The sequence below is a fragment of the Gopherus flavomarginatus genome, chromosome 7, assembly GCF_025201925.1.
Source record: "Gopherus flavomarginatus isolate rGopFla2 chromosome 7, rGopFla2.mat.asm, whole genome shotgun sequence".
Lineage (NCBI taxonomy): Eukaryota > Metazoa > Chordata > Testudines > Testudinidae > Gopherus > Gopherus flavomarginatus.
This window is the reverse complement of record NC_066623.1, coordinates 49836997-49854490: the sequence shown is the minus strand read 5'-3', so window position 1 is coordinate 49854490 and position 17494 is coordinate 49836997. Positions and strand designations below refer to the sequence as shown.

The 17494-nt window shown below is 46.6% G+C and overlaps 1 long non-coding RNA gene across 1 annotated transcript; it reads right to left on the bottom strand.

Annotated features, from left to right (window-relative positions):
* Nucleotides 1-10403: 10403 nt before the first annotated feature.
* LOC127055923 (uncharacterized) lies at nucleotides 10404-16109 on the bottom strand. The gene is made up of 3 exons (XR_007775664.1): nucleotides 15973-16109; nucleotides 11068-11141; nucleotides 10404-10793 (listed from the first exon to the last, which is right to left on the bottom strand). It is a non-coding gene; the product is annotated as an uncharacterized LOC127055923 (long non-coding RNA).
* Nucleotides 16110-17494: the final 1385 nt, after the last annotated feature.

Here is a 17494-nt window from a genome sequence, read left to right as displayed (position 1 = left end):
CATTTTTAGCTATTTCCTCCTTCCTGGCTCTGCAGTATTAAATGGGGACCTTGTAGGATTGGGGTGGGGGTAGTTCCTATGCAGTGCATCTGAAGAGCAGAAGTTATTAGTGCTCTTATTGTTTTAGAGCTGTTTCCCCAGCCTTTCCCTGGCCAGGATGTAGAGGGTACGCCCTGCGGGGCCTAACGACAGCCACTGGAAGGGTCAAAACCAAGCCAAAGTCAAATTGCAAGTCAAACCAGAAAACGATTTCAGCTTGTTCTGGGGAGATGGATTCGTCCTTACTCCCACTTGTCTTCATTCATGCAGGACCATATCAGGAGGCGCTGATCTGTTTGGGTGGATTTGGATCCATGCCTTACATTTTGTCAGATGGAAAATGTGCAGATAAATTGAACAAGAAAAGCAGGTATCTGATGCGCAGGTGCCAGTCATGTCTTGGCCAGTGCCACTTCTTGGGGCCCATTGCTGAATGGCAGCTGAGCAGAGTTTGCAGAGGGACAAGGGGGCGGGGGGGGGAGATTCCATCAGCATTACCTTGGCTCATGTTCATCTGCCTCCAGCACCTGTGAGGACTTTCACAGTACTGCAAGCCAGCCGGGAGCTTTGCACCAGGGCACAGGATGATACGATGGCTTGTTCCCAGCAAAGCCACGTAGCCAGCCTCTAAACTGGTGTAGCAGAAGTGACTGGCTGCTAGAGGTTGCCATACTCCCACAGAGGAGACTGACTGCCCAAGAGCTGATCTCAGACACAGAGCATGCTTGTGTGCCCTGCCTGGAAAGTTCCCTGCCTTTATACAGCTTCCAGAGACGTGTATTCTCAGTGTGACTCTTCCCCTTGGCTCTCTATGGCACTTATACACCCTCCATTACTGTATTATCTGAGCACCACTGAATTGTCAATGGATTTATCCTCCCCACTCCGTGGAGGCAGGGCAGCACTATTATCCTCATTGTAGAGCTGGGAACTGAGGCAGAGAGTGACAGAGGGTTTGTCTACCCTGCAAAGTAAAACCTATGGCCGGGAGGCTCATGCTAAAAGTAGCATCATAGATGTTCCTGCTTGTGCTGAAGCCTGGGCTCTGAACCCTGGCAAAGGGGTGAATCTAAGAGCTCAAGGCGAAATGTCTCCAGTGCTATGGGGCTAAAATTAGCAGGATCCCGGGTCATGGGGCCTGGACTCTGAGCTGTGTGGCCATCAGTTTTTTTTTGGCAGGGTAGCTGTACCCTAAGTGACTTGCCCAAGGTCTCACGGAGTCTGTGGCAGTGCAGGTCCCTCCTTATCACCCCTGTTTAGAGAAGTAGCAACTCCATCCCTGCCTCTCAGGGAGTGCATGGGGCTAGCCTTCAGCCTCAGAAAGGAAGTGGGATTCTTCCTCACAGTGCTCCAGCGTGGCCCAGGACTACTACCAGAGTGTCAGCAGCAGCTGCAGCCCATAACTCTTAAAAGGTCACTGCTCTAGTGTCCCTCGGCCCCATGCTGCTGAGCACATGCCGAAGCGGATGCAGTGGCAGGCCTGTGTTCATGTCATGCTACAGGTTCACCCAAGGCTCTGCCACTGCAGATAATGATGGTGACAGCTGCTCCAGGGGTTCTTGGCTCCCTCCCAGGAACCAAGAGGAGGCACTTGCTCAGCACCATGGGGAAGCACTGGGTTAGCCTTCCTGCCATGAGGGCTAACAAGGGGGGCTGGCTCCATGCTGCTGTGCCCGGTTCCATGCTGAAAAGCTCAGGGTAGTGAGGGGGATGGTGAAAGGGTTAACCTAAGTACCAGAACGAGTTTGGGGAATGGTATGCAGAGAATGTGCACTCTGTGCCAAGCACTTAGCCATCTGAAGAGAGGGTTGTGAAAGCATCTGTCCTTCCCAGAATGATCAGCCCTGCCCTTCTCCACAACTTAAAGCCTTATCTAATACTTTTAGATGCTAATCCCCATAGTGGGGCCGGATTCTTCCCCACCCTGGGTTGTGTAATTCATACAGCTAAGGAGTATTGTGAGAGCCAAGGCGTGAGGGAGCACAGACTTTTGGAGGGATTGCTGAAGTGCAATGCTTTTTTCCAAGCATCTCACTTGATACAGTGTTTGTGACTGGTCCAACTTCCTCTGCACTTGTACCATTCACCAAAGCCAGATATATGTCTCCTTCAAACGCATGACCCTAAGCACTGGGACCAAAGACACCAGCAGTGCTTTCTAGCATGAGCTAGCTGCAGGGTTGGGATTTAACATTCAGAGGAACTGTCTGTTCCATTACTATTCAGCAGCAACACTTTAACTCCAACTGAGTCTTACTCCTCTCCGAGTTGAGGCTGAGATCCTCCTCCTGCAGTCACCCACCATGGCCTGTTTTGTCAACATGAACACACCAAGCAGCAGGCATGAGAAGAGACACTTACATTCACTCACCTTTGGGAGGTGCTGTCTGGACAACAGCTTCCATACATAGAGCCCACAATAGAATCCACACCAGCTCATTGTCTTAGGTGGGCAGAGTAACACGTCAGAGTTCTTGCCAATTGCACCTTTGCTGCTCTGCTTGCATGTGGGATTGAGCGGCACTGGAGCAGACAGTAAAAAATTATGCTAATGTGCTATACTCAAAGGTCTGCCATGATTATGAAATATTTATGCAGAAGTGGTGCCTGGAACCTAGGCAAATCAGGGCCCCAGTGAACTAGGTTCTCTCAAATTTAGAAAATGATTGCTGCTGCCATGCTCCAGCTGCACGTCTGAGGTTAACAAGCCCAGACTGTGCAATGCAGGTACTGTAGTTGGCAAACTTGCTGAGCGCCAGAACAGAAGATGCATTTGCTCTGGACTGAGAACTCTTGAGGCAGTTTTCTCCTGTATTTACCTTGGGGCAGCCATGCCTCAGCTTGTGTGGGATCAGGGTCAAAATTCAGCCTTAAACACATGCACCAGTGCGATCCTTAGTCACTGCTCAGAGGGGCTTTCACTGGGGTCAGGGGAGTTGTCCTCCTATTTATTGCCCTCCCCACCAACGCAGGACAGGCAGCTGCCTCACACAGTCTCCTTCCATATTCCCCATCCACCACCAGCCCTTACCTTCACTTACCTCCCCATTTCTTCTCAGTCTCCTGCCCATCATGTTCTCCCTGCCATCAGTCTGTCCACCCTTCTTCCCCTGACGCCTCAGTTGCTCATCCTGTGCCCCAGCCCTTCCTCTCTTCTGCTGCTCTCACCATCCCATTCTAGCACCTCCACCTTCCCTTGTGCCCTGCCTAGCCCCGCATAATGAGTAAAGGGCTGCCATCTTCCCTCAAGGCAGCTGGCCTCAGTCCCACTGGGAACAATGGGAAATGGCATCCAACTTCGGTAGTGTAGCCTCCATTTCATCTACCAAGGACCATGGCAGTCATCTTGCTGAGGGCAGCCTGTGGCTCCAGGCCTACTGCTAGCAATGGGAGGCAGTGGCCATTGTGTCCAATGGCAAAACTTCCACAGACCGAAGAAGAAATTGGAAACTCCTGAGAAGTTTAATAATGTGTTCAAATCACAAGACCCCCATTAATCACAGGCGTTGGCAACCGTGTGACTCTGCCCTTCCCGTCCCCTACCCCTCCAATGTAGGTCCAGACCGCAACCTGGGGCTGTGTCCTCGAACGAAGCGAGACAAGGCCCTTATCCTGTTTAGAAAGCAGAAAGGAGGTCCCCTCCTTACCGTGTCCAGCACGCACCCACAGTCCCCACAGGCAGTCTGTGCATCAGCTGTCATGCAAATGGGGCTCTCCTCGGCCATCTGCCTCAGTCTAATCCTTGAACTCCAGATACTGATTGACTAGGAAGTTCTTGCAAGACCCAGTGATGCTTCAAGACCTGCACTCCCCCACCCTGCTGCTCTTGTATGTGATCCCCAGTATGTGGCCAAATTTGAATATCACTGATGCTTGTGATGCTTGAGCTGTGCACTAGCTTCAGCTCCTGCTCCCATAGCTTTCATGTGGCTTTCTGGAATTCATCTTCAATAGATGGCCAGGACACCTGGGAGCAGCTCCAGTATTTAAGATATGGCACTTGCCCAGGGATCAATAGCTCCTTCCTGCCTTTCCAGGCACAGGGCACTGCTCTGTTTGCAGCAGTAAATCCTGAATGTTCTAGACTCCTGGCAGAGCTGTTACCTCAGGCCCTTTCTTCCCTCCTTATCGCTGTTCCTGGTTCTCCTCTCTCATCATCATCATCATCATCGTGACCTCAGAGCTGAAGGGGAGATTACGGTGGTGACTGGAGCTGTAAATCTCACTTACGAGGCAGTGATAGCATGACAACAGGCATCCGGCTAAAAGTGCACTCTTATCAAATACATTCCGCACAGCCAGGAGCAGTGTGGGGCCCAGCCGCGAGTGTGTTCCCCCCCATCCCAATATGGACATGCTGTAGGGAGCCCACGAGGGGTAGTGTTCCTGTCACTAAGCAGGTTAGAGTTCAAGGAAGTGCGGGCTCATGCCTGGATGCGCTCTGTGGCATGTCTGCCAGTCTGTTGTACCAGACTGGCTCTGGATTTAGCTGCAGCTCCTCTGTGTTTGGATAGCAAGTGAATTAGAAGCAGGAGACCCCAGAGCTGTGCATTTAGAAGCTAATCCTGCCCTTCATAGCTGCTAGTAATTGGGCCAGAACACAATTTCTTGGTTAACCAGACCCAGGAAATTTATTCAAACAATTTAGGAGGCATTTGTCATAGGCCTCTAACTCAGATCTATTTATTCCATCCTACTGGCCATTTTCCCCTCCATCTTCCCCCTGCCCCAGCTGTTGACACATTACCCACCTCTGTCCAGAGGCTGATGGGTTTGCTGTCCCTGCCTACCTCGATAACAACTTGGACACAGATGCCTTTAAAGGAAACAAGCTACAAGCAGCTTTCTGTAACTTTGAATATAAGTAGTGAAGTGATAAAGCAATGACATATCCTCCTCCCCTTCCCGGGCCTGGAAACAGCTGACAAATTGTGGCATGTGCTTCATGACAGATTCCAGCTGGGAGTGACTCCACTCTGTCCCATCTACCCCCGCGCAGGCTGCAGCCTCTTCAGAGGGTGGCTGGGGTGGCTGCAGCTGCTAGAAATAGTTACTAATTTTTACTCTCTGTCTATGCAAGGCAGAAAATTAAACCTTTTCCTTCAGCAATAGCCCTGGACCCCTCTAAGGTCTCATAGGCCAGAAGGAACAGTAGCCTTGTGAAACACATGGCATCCCTCTCCTGGGCTCGGCTGCCTGCCTTATTCATGTAAGGCTTCTCAAAAAGGCCTTAAGGGGAGATTTTTATTTTTAATGCAATCAGATCATACAGTTTCCCTAGGCAGGCCTGCTGGTGGGTGTCAGGTAGGAGGGGGAAGAGTTTGAGCACAGAGGACTGTGTGGGTTGCAGGGAGGTGGAGTTCTTCCAAGCTGGGTGGTGTAGGCTGGGAGAGGGTTCAGAGCCGAGGCAGTGGGTCTGAGCTATGGAAAGTTTAGCTCTGAAGAAAAGCCTGGGTGGATAGAGATGTGTGTTTATAGGGGTCTGGAGTTGCTGGAGGCGAGGTCAGAAGGGTCTTGAACATTCTAGTCAGGAGGGGATGGAAGCAATTGATGACTGACAATATGAGTGGATTGAGGGGGGAGGGGGCAGAAGAGAAGAAAATAACTAGATTAAAGGAGGAAAAGTGGGGAGAGCACAGTGAAGAGTTCAGTGAGATTATAGCCAGCACTTGGGAGCATTATCTAAAGTTAAGATTGGCTGACACTTATAAGACCCTGTTTTCAGTTACCTATAAGCTTTGCCAAGCTTTAACCAGTTGGGCTGAAGTTGTATAGAGCGGGTTTCTGTCTCAGGCTAAACACTGTTGGAAAGTTTCAGATTAAATGGTTTGGCCATTTCTGAGAATAAGGTTAAGGGAAATGTTTGTTTACCCTGGACTAAATTCTTATACTGAAAAGCTCTAGAACAGTGGGTCTCAACCAGGGGTCCGAGTGGGGCCAGCCTTAGGCACATGCAGCATACACAGCTGCTTAGGGCACCATGAAATTTGGGCACTAAATTGCCCCAAATTTCATGGTGCCTTAGGCAGCTGCATGCTGCATATGCAGCAGCACCAGAACCGGCGAAGTCCAGCCCTATTCCTTGGCCGGCCCCCTGCAAGGGGCAGGGCTGTCCCTAGGGGGTGTGTGGCCCCTGGACAACTCCCTCCGCCCTGCCTCTTACCCTTCCACCCTGCTCTGCCCTTGGCCCACCCCCATTCTCCCTCCTCCCCCAGCGACCTGCATTCACCGGCAAGTGGCAGGAAGAGGAGCAACCCAGCCCCAGCCCTAGCCCTCTCTACTCTGCAGCTCCCAGCCACAGTGCTTCACTTCCCGCTGCTGATGAGTGCTGGGAAAGGATCGCCCCCCACACTCACCAGCGGCAGGAAGCAGAGAGACACGGCCCCAGCCCACTCCACTTCCCTTGCCCTGGCTTCAGCAAGGTCGCTCGGGTTGGGGAAAGGACCACCCTGGGCTCTCACCGGCGGCGGGAAGCAGAGCACCGCGGGTGGGAGCTGATGGAGTAAAGCAGGCTGGGGCCAGGCTGCTCTGCTTCCTGCCACTACTGGTGAGTGGGGGGGAGGGGTCCCTTCCCCCAGGTCCCTTCCCCCAAGTGCCACAGTTGGGCCTGGGGCAAGGGAAGTGGAGCGTGCTGCTCCCGGCCCCCCGCTAATCCCCTGGGCCACTCGGCCTGAGGGCCCCCAAAAGTGCCCCCCAGCTCCTCCCTCCCAGATCCTGGTGGGGGGAGGCCTGGGGCCCCACACAGCTGAAGCCCTGGGCCCTGAGTCCCATCACCCAGGGCTGAATGTAGCTTTGTGGAGGCCCTTGTGGCATGGGGCCCCAGGGAATTGCCCTGCTTGTTGTCCCCTAAGGCCAGCCCTGGCTTTTATATGCAGAAAACCAGTTGTTGTGGCACAAGTGAGCCATGGAGTTTTTATAGAATGTTGCGGGGGGGTTGAGAACCCCTGCTCTAGAGGCTCCATGCTCTGGAAGAGGGACATAAGACCATAATGGCCATCTGGCCTAGTGTCCTGGCTTCTGACTGTTGCCAACGCCGTGTGCTTCACAGAGACTGAATAGAACAGAGCAATTATTGAGTGATCCATCCACTATTGACATGAAAGTTAATTTTGGGGTGCGGTATTGTCCTGATATCAAGCTGTGCCTTTTCCTTCTCCTGTGAAAATCCATCTAAATTTGACCAAGTTATAAGCCTCTGAAAGTCACAGCTCACATATGCAGTTAGAGGCTGGAAGCATTGTTCTTTGAAGGTTTCATCTGCACTGAGCATGCTCAGTCCCTGCACAACTTCTGTGTGCCACCCAGGCTATATGCCATCTACACCGAGGAAGAAAGCGTTCATCCTTTCCAGAGCTGCAAGGCTGGAGTAGGACTTTTCCTGCAGTTCCTCTTACACATAACTGGTGGGCCACCATGGTGCCAGGCACAAGATCTGAGACCAGGGGAGAGACTCCCTGCCTTGTTCACTACACACCTTCCAACACCTGCAACAAATGAGGCAGGGGTCCTACAGACAATAGTGCCCCCTTATTCACCCCAGAATGCCCCCCATCCCATGCACTGAATGAGGCAGGGATCCTGTGGAAAAATTAGCATGCACTCATGTAATTAAATAGTGTCATAATGCAGGTTGCTTCCCAACTTCTGAGTGACTGGGGGTCTCACCAGGCTGTCTACCAATTAGTTACACCACCCCCACATACACAATTAATGCAGGGCACACCAGCATTAGCTGACACCCCATCCCCACCTCAGTACATGGTGAATGTGGCTCTCCCCTTTCCCCTCCAACTGTGTCACTGCTGCAGCTTCTCAGGGGGGATGAGAGGGGAGGAGCCAAGTTGCACCCCAGACTGAGGAGACTGTGGGAGGGAGGAACTCTCCTAGGCTGACACACCATAGGGAGAGGTGAAGTACTTAGGAAGAGCCTGGCATAGCAGCTCTGGGCTGGCTCTGGTCACCCCCCACCTCCCCAGGGATTAGGGCCATGTTTAGGCCCTACAATGCTGCGTAGGACACCTGAAAATTTGGGGCACCCCTGGGTCTTAGTGTCCACCTTTCCACTTCTTCCTATCCCTGTTCTGACCTTTCCTGCAGGCTCCCACCACAGCTGGCTCCTGCAGCCTGATGAGTCTTCCTCCAGAGAGGATCTAGTACTTAAAAGTGAAAAAGCTGCCAGACCTATTAGCACAACACTGAAACTGTTAAAGAGCCATTCATGAGGTAATGAAGCCATTTAACAGGCATTTGCCAACCCCCAGGTATATACTGTCAGTTTCTGAATTTACTGACAAAAACAGTTGTGCATTATTGTAATATTTACTTTACTCAGGATATGTTAGTCTACAGCAGTGCTTCTCAAACTATCTGAGGTGGCGGACTGGCAATTTTTTCCCCCAATATGCCAGGGACCGGTACCATATTTGTGCCATATTTTCACATAGGCACGTAGCACTTCAGATCAGAAGAACTAACATTCTTCACTGTATTAATTGGCACGGGAGTGTGGCATAAATGCAGAGATGTTCCCATTTAAATATATTGAAGACTGATTGAAAGGCTATGTGTCTGTGCGGATAGTATAAAATGACTATTATTCGTTTACGATCCAATAAAATATTATTTGAACATTTGTAGTAATATTAATTTATATTAGAAACAATATAATGAATAAAATAAAAGTTGGCAACCATTTTTATTTTGTTTATTTTGTAAACAAATAATACAATATTACAATACAAATAAAAAAATTAAAATATCAAACCAGCAAAGTCTCCTAACAAAGATATTATTTAAAAAAAAATATTAACACAATAATAGGCATGTTAAAACCTTAATCTTTACTAATGTGAAAGGTGAGCCTGCTTCTTCTTTGTCAGCTTATCCAGTCGTGGTTCAATTGAGGCAAGTGCCATGCGCAATGGAGAATGACTATCCATACTATGTCTGTACTTTGTCTTAATGACACTCATGGTTGAGAAGCCAGTCTCGTAAAGGTATATTGAAAGAGATGGGAGCAGAATTTTCAGAGCAATTTCAGTAAGTTCAGGGTATTCTGCTTTTACTTTTATCCAAAAGGAAGCAAGTGATGATGTAGTTTTGAAACTAACTCATCTTCAATCTTTTGTCAGCAGCCAGCTTCAACAATTTATCCTACATAGTGACAGTTAAGTCATTTTTCAATGGAATAAATGGATTTTGGATCCATCCAGTCCTTTTCTATGGATCTTCTTCTGCTGGAAAGTAAAATTCAAAGCGTTCTGCCAAATTTGTCAAGTGTTCACTGATGACATTTCGTAGAGATGTAACATCAAGGTCTTCGCCTGCATTGGCGATGATTGTCGTTAAGTTGTGAAACATGTCTTAGCAATCTCTTGACATTTGGCTCTTCCAGGCTTTTAGCTTTCATTTCTGTCCGTCGATCTTGTCTGCCATCGTAAGACACGAAGCCATCCTTCTCTGCATGGAGCTGTTGAGATCATTAAAGATGGCAAAGATATCATCCAAATAAGCCAGCTTGCTATCCAGTCCACATCTCTGAACAATTGTGACCAATTTGGCTTTTTGTCTTGAAGAAACTCGGCAAGCTCGTTTCAGAGCTCAAATGCTCTTGACAGGACTTTTCCCCTTGATAACCAATGTGCATTGGCATGCAATAGGAGCTGTTTATGATCAGCTCCCATATCATCACATAATGCAGTGAATAGTCTCGAATTTAAAGCATTCACCTTTATATGGTTCACAATTTTTGCAACCTCGTTGAGCACAGTTTAGTTCTGTTGACATTTTTTTTGTTGCAAGACTTTCTCGGTGAAGGAAGCAGTGCGTAGACTTTCATTTGGCTGCAAGCACATTAATCTACATAACTACTCCAGAATGCCATCCTGTCATTGCGGCAGTGCCAGCAGAACATACGCCTACACAAAACTTGAAATCCAACCCATATTTGTTAACGCTGTAGTCGCTCACAGTCTTGAACACTTCAGAACTAGTTGTTTTTGTTCATAGAGAAGCAGAAAACAAAAACTCTTCCTTCAAATCACCCTCATGTTCAAAGAGCACATACGCCATCAGAATTGCCGTATTAGCAACGTCTGAACGTTCATCAAGCTGCAAAGAAAAGTACTTTGCTAATTTAATCTGTCCTGTGAGCTGATCTTCCATATCGTGAGCCAGGTCATGAATTCGTCAAGCTACACTGCCTTTTGAAAGTGGCACCTGAGCCACTTTCTTTGCTGCCAGCTTGCCCAGCATTTCCATGCAGACATCTTTAATGCAGCCTATCACTAGTGTCTCACCAATTGTGTATGGCATTTTAACCTTAGCAACGCAAAGTGCTACTTTATAAGAAGCTCACAAAGCACAAGTATTTGTGTGTGACACTTCAAAGATCTGTTTCTGACAGCCTTTTAAATCAACATGCTTTCTTTTGAAGAACTCTTTCGGCTTTGAACTAATTTCATTATGTTTTGTATTTAAATACCTCTTGAGTTTGATGGCTTCATTGCGTCATTAGCCAACACATCGCCACAAATAACGCACTGCGGTTTTGGCACTCCACCATCATTCGTGGCTACAAAACCGAACTGAATGTATGAGGAGTCATATTTCTGAGTAAAGCTAGTACAAAGTCTTTCTGTTAACAATACTTTCGTTTTATTTACATTGCCATTATCTGATTCAGAATTACTTGCATGTTCAGCAACTGGATGTCTCTGCTTGATAAATATGTCGATTGGGCCTCGCTTCGCCATCTGTAAGTTAGGCATAAAAATAATTAATATAAATTCCATTACTCTGGGTATATACTTAATTTATGATATTAGGATGAAAGCTGAATAAATACAGTGGGAATGCTTTTATTGAGAAATATGTGTGGGAGAACATTGATTAATAGGGTAAGTAATGTTAGGATAAGAAGATAATATAAATTTTAAAATTAAATTGCAAACATGATAATAATTGGAAAGTTAAGATGGTTTGAACATATGGAAAGAATGAATAATGAACATCAAAAATAAGATTTACCTGTCTGAAAGATATATGGAGTGAGAAAGCGAGGAATTTCGAGAACTTCCTGGCAGAAACATGTAGGTTTGATTCTAGAAAAGAGGAAGGCTATAAGTAAGAACAATGAGAGCGTGTATGAAACCATATATGGATATGGAGGAAGCGAGGCTGTTATGCTCATACAAAGCACATGGGAACTTTTCAGGGGGAAAAGGCAAATACGCCCCATTTATTGAAAGTACAAGTTAGCATATGCTTTACACACACACACACACACACACACACACACACACACAGAGTTCTGCCACTTGATGTTTACAGTTACCAGTCTGTTGTAGCGCAAGTCAATCTAATGGCCAATTAGATTGAGCACGAGTGAGGAGCTGGGCTCTGTCGGTCACGATCTGATGCTCTTAGGCTTTTCAGGACTGAACCCAGAGTTCCATGGCAAAACACCCTAGCTTTATAGTTGTAAATTCCCATTCGAGTCCATGCATTTTGCAATGTCATCCTATAATCATTAGTCCTTAAGTGGTGTTAATCTTGGGGTTTTCTGCTGTTATCGTTTGATGGTTATTGTCGGGCTTCCCATCATTATCTCCTATTTGTTGTCTTGCCTTCGGGGGTGCCTGCCTCACCTCTGAGGTCATCAATGCTGCTAACATGTTTAGCATCCGATCAGAGGTGAGAGTAAGTCGGTCCGGTCCGGAACGGCGTACCGGCAAGAGCCAGTACACCATGCCGGACTGCACTGGCTTCCGCGGCAGGGATTTAAAGGGCTCTGGGCTCCCTGCCGCAGTGGGCAGCCCAGAGCCCTTTGAATCCCACCCGCAGCTCCGGCGGCCGGGCTGGGGCTGGGATTTAAAGGGTCAGAGCTCCCATGGCTCCTGGTTAAATCTGTGTTGTAACACCGTGAAGGAGGAGGCATCTGTCTGGAATACTGAAAGCTGCTTTTGGATGTGCGCTAAAGGCAGAAACACATTGGGTCTTATTTATGAAAAATTAAACACAATATACTTAGAAACATTAACAGTTTGTGGCATAAAGATGGGCCAATGCACTGAAAAATTTTGTGTTTGTGATTTTAACAGCAAATTGAAAGGCACTTTGGGGTTGGTGGATCTCCAAACACCTGCAGTGGTATTGGTAAACACATGTGCTGCAGTGGGGGCATATTTTAATGCCTCCCCTTCCCAACAGATGTGTTGACCCATTTTATAAGAGCAGACAAGAAGAAGAGCAGCTGACTTACGCTGAATCTGAACTAGAGAAAAGCCATGTTGGTGCAGTGGCGTAGCCGGGTTCTAATATCAGGGAGAGCGAACACATAAAAAAAGGCACCACCTGACATATCAAATTACTAATTACATACTTTTAAATTCACTATACATATTTATTTTGTACTTAAAATAAGAACACAAGAATGATCAAGCCACGGAAGGGTTTGCACAGCCAGCGTTTTGCAGAAGAACTTTAGATTATACTTAGATATACTTTAGATTCTAGAAAGTAAATGACAGATTACAGTAGTTTATAATTGTCACAGGTTTAAAAAAAAATACTGGCCATTTTTTCCAGTTACTAATTTCATTTTAAAATCAATCAATGAAATGCACTTTATTTATAATAGATCGTAATACTAAAGTCACCAAAAAGGCATCTCTCTCTCTCTCTCTCTCACACCCCCTCCCCACACCCACCCCTCTTCCTGCTACAGGAATGAAATCTAGACATCCCGTAAAATAGCTAGTTCCACATTGTTCTTCAAACCTCAGATCAGTGAAATGCAGCTTTGCATTTGAGATACTATATGACTGTAGTACATTTTGCACTGCCTGCATCTACACCGACATCAGGAGAGGAGAAGAGGACACGACTGTCCCTAGCATATATGATTTAAAAAAAAAAGCGAGTCACACCCACCCACTATCAATGCAACAAGAAGGGAGAACCGTAGCTGGGGCCAAGAGAGAAGATGCAATGAAACCCTCCTGTACCCACAACTGATATCTGAAACACATCAGTCACTCTGCAGATCAAAGAAAGAAAGAGCAGCCAGTCTTCAGACAGGTAGGATCCTTATGACCTATATAGGAGAAGTGCAGTTTCTAAATAAACCTGTAGCAGTTTCCCAACAGAATTTTCTTATGGACTTATTTATTAAGCAAAAATTAAGATTAGGAATCTGATTTAAATTATGTACATTTTCAGTTTTAGTTAACTGTGCAACTATTGCAGCTACTTTTATTTTACTCCTGCCTTCATAACAAGCTACAGAGTTATAACAGATAATTACAAAGACTAAAGAACATGCTTTAATATAATTAGGACCAGGCCACCTAAGATGAAAACTACACCATGGAAGAGTCCTACCACCAGGTATTTGAGGCCAATCCCTTTATCAATGGAATCCTCAACCAAAATGTGAGGAAAGAGAAGAGTGCACCTTCTTACTTTTGACAATAATTCAAGGTTAGCCACCAAGAAGACCAGCACCCAGGGCTGGCTCTCTGTTTTTGCCGCCCCAAGCAGCGCGCCGATTTGCCGCCGTAGGCAGCTGAACATAGATGCTGCTGCTGAATTGCCGCCGCTGCGGAAACGCATGTGCCGCCCTAACGGCACACGGATTGCCCCCGCCATCTGCGGTGGCAATTCGGTGCACTGCTTATGGGCAAAAACACAGGGACTGCCGCCCCTTGCAGATTGTCGCTCCAAGCACCTGCTTGGAATGCTGGTGCCTGGAGCCGGCCCTGCCAGCACCATTCATATTCTGGTTTTGGATAAAACACCTGATCTTCCCTACATCATAAAAACCTTCCTCCCTCTAAGCCTACACCCCACTACACCCTTTAGCAATAAAGTAACCATTAAACAAGTTCTGAATCAGCAGTCTGTCTTCCCAATTTAGTTTTAACAAAAAAAGCTGCAATGTAAGTAGCTATGGGAGATAACAGTGCAACTACTAGGTATCGGTGGGTGAAAAGTTTGCTAGTAATGTCCTGGATATACTGGTCTGTTAAGTGTTATTGTTTTTAATATGCTAATGCAAACACTGTAATAGAGTATTAATGTCCCAATATACTGTAGCTTGTTTTAACTTACTGTACTACTAGAAGTGGTGCATGTGAAGCTCTCTTAAAAGCTAATACTACAGCAGTGATATTTCCAAGTCAGCATGCGTAGGGCTGGGAGTGGGGAAGGGGAGTGCATCTAGGTTTAAGTAACATCTCTCACACTAAAAAGGAACTTTTCCACAGTTCATTGCAATTTGGAAGTGTGACTATTATACCTTGTCTTACAAACACCAAACACCATTACATATGCACAAGGTCAATAATTCTCCACCCGCCTCAATATATACAGAGTAGTGCTTCTGCATATAGTATCTATCTGAGATGAATATTGAGCTCCCAGCTCTTCAGGAAGCAGTAAAGAGTCAGCAGCCAAGCCACAGGTTGAATCCTATTGCAAACAGTATGGGTGACGCATGAGGCATTCTGAAGCAAGAGGAGATTACTGGAAAACTTTAAATAAGATGCAGAAAGAATAACGTTTTCCTAGGTTTTGTTTCTGTCATATTCATTGTATTACATATAGTAAGTGTTTAATATAAAAATCAGGTAGTAGGGTTTACAATGTTATAACAAGAGATTATGCTATTACCATTATCCAGTCAACTTGCACACTACTATTTTGAATTAGTGATAATTCACAGAGAGAGAAAGAAGAAAGCTGAATTTAGAGAATAATTATTAACCAGATTCCTGGTTATTCATCAGCCACTTTGCTCCAGTCCATAGCACAAAGCACCATAAACCCAGTAGAATCTGGCCAAGAGAATATTCACCTCAAATTGGCATCTGCTACACTCCCCCCCCCACCTCATTCCCAGTCACCACTATTCAGGATATAGCTAAGTGAAAAAGTGACATGGCTGAAGCATTTAGCAGGCAATTCTGAGCACTGGGTGTGCAGCTAGTCAGCAGTGAGACTGAGGAGACATAACTGTCACCTTAAAGCACCTTTACCCCTCTTTCCTTCACAAGCTGCACTAAGCACAGTTAAGATACAGCCCTGTATCTGATCCACAGAATCTGTCACACTTCTGGTTCTCCTGGAAATGAGTACACTTTGTGTATAAAAGAATACACTAAAGTATTTCTCGTTTTAAAAAAAAGTCTTTAACATTCTATCCTAAATTTTTGCACAAAACCAGTGATGTCCATGAGAGTTCTGCACATAGATCAACGCCAGTATATAGTAGTCTCCAACATATACACAGCTTTCCAGTGTTTTATAGTGAGACATTCTCTCGCCTAGACCAGTTTCTTAATTCTCTACAGATTTGTCACCAAGATCAAGGACTGCAATGAAAGGAGAAAGGCAAAGGGAGGGGGGGAATCAGTTATGTGGTTTTACAGCTTTGTACAGACAGAGTCTGTAAGCCAATATTATTACTGAGTTAATGAATGATTGCATTGCTTAAACTCTTTTCCTAAAATGCTAACGTTCTAGGTGACATTAAGTTAAGAGAATTTTTTTTATGTTAGATCAGATTTAGTTTTAGTTCAAGAACATACCATGTTTATGAACAATCTTTCTGAACTACTCTGAATTATCTTTCATTTTGATCTAAAAAACTCTTAAGAAACTGAGCCAATGAGGCAGAAGTCAGTCATTACCTTCCATATTAATCAATCTTGTCATTATTTGAAAAATTAAGCCTTAATACTTTTTTTCACACCAAAAAAATTCCATCTCCCCTACACAACTGTGTTTTTTTCTAGTTTGTGGGAAACAGGTTGCTTTCTGAACAGTGAAAAAAATTATAAATACAGGTCTCACAAAACTGCATTTCCAATTTTAACTTCTTATACATGTGTGTGTGTGTAAAGGGGGTGAGGGGGCATTAGGAGCAGTTACCTTCAGTCCTCGCCCAGTCCTGAGTGCTCAGTCCCCTTCTGTCCCTCAACAACCTGCAGCAGTGGCGAGCTTTCTCCACGCACCTGCTGCTCCTCAGTGCCCCTCCCCCCAACGCACTGGGGTGCTGCGCTGCTGCCCCTTCACCGCCCAGCAGAGCCCACCCCTGCCTGCGCAGCGTGTGCCAAGCGGGGATTGGCTGAGAGAGCTGGACTGTTGCGGGTGGGCAGGATCCTCCTCCTCCTCATAGCTGGGGAGCCAGGCAACCAGCCACCACCGCCTGCAGCCCCGGAGCGAGCCGGGCTGGGGATGCGGGAAGGCGATGCAGAGCCGAGAGCAAGCAAAATCCAGCTCCGGAGCCCAGTGCTGGCTGCACAGAAAGTTGCTACTTTTGGTGAATGTGCTTGGGGGGAGCAGCCGCTCCCCCTGCTCCCCCCAGCTACGCTACTGTGTTGGTGGGCAGAGGAAAGTGTTTTGATGAGTTTGCAGCCATAGTGCAGCCGCCTGTGGTGGGAGGCTTATACCTGCAATTGGTCAGTTCAGTCTTCAGTCTAGGAGTGCTCCTGGGTTCCACACTGATGCTGAACTCTCGCATAGCAGCATCCCTCAATAATGCTTTCTACCATCTCTGCCTGGCTAAGAAACTCCATCCCATCGCGAAAGACAATCAACTGGCCTCGTTATTCACATGTTCGTTGCTTCCCAACTGGACTACAGCCATGTGATATACCTGGCCTCGAAACCTTCAGCACTTAGGAAAACTTCTCTCTATAAAATACTATAACACATCTTCTCCCTCATGTGGGCTACCATGACACCTTCTCTGAGCTCTATCCTGGCTTCCCCTGAGGTGAGTTGAAGGTCCCTCTCTCTCTCAGTGGCATGGGCCCATGATGTCTAAAATAGCCTAAGGCTTTGGAATGAAGCCTGGGTCAACAGCTCCATTTTCTGGCCCACTGGAGCTATACCACAAGGGTGCAGCTCGTCTGTGTGGATGGCTGAGCTTTCCTGGGGGCTGGTCCTAGACTCATAGACTTTAAGGTCAGAAGGGACCATTATGATCATCTAGTCTGACCTCCTGCACAATGCAGGCCACACAATTTCAGCCATCCACTTCTATAACAAACCCCTAACCTATGTCTAAGTTATTGAAGTCCTCAAATTGTGGTTTGAAGACCTCAAGCTGCAGAGAATCCTCCAGCAAGTGACCCGTGCCTCATGCTGCAGAGGAAGGAGAAAAACCTCCAGGGCCTCTGCCAATCTGCCCTGGAGGAAAATTCCTTCCCGACCCCAAATATGGTGATCAGTTAAACCCTCAGCATGTGGGCAAGACTCACCAGCCAGCACCCAGGAAAGAATTCTCTGTAGTAACTCAGATCTCAACTCATCTAACATCCCATCACAGACCATTGGGCATACTTACCTGCTGATAACACTGTCTATAATTTTTGAGAAGTCGTCTGCTTCAGAGATAAAATGTGATATTTATTATGTATTTTGATGTGCTGAATTCAAATATGACAAT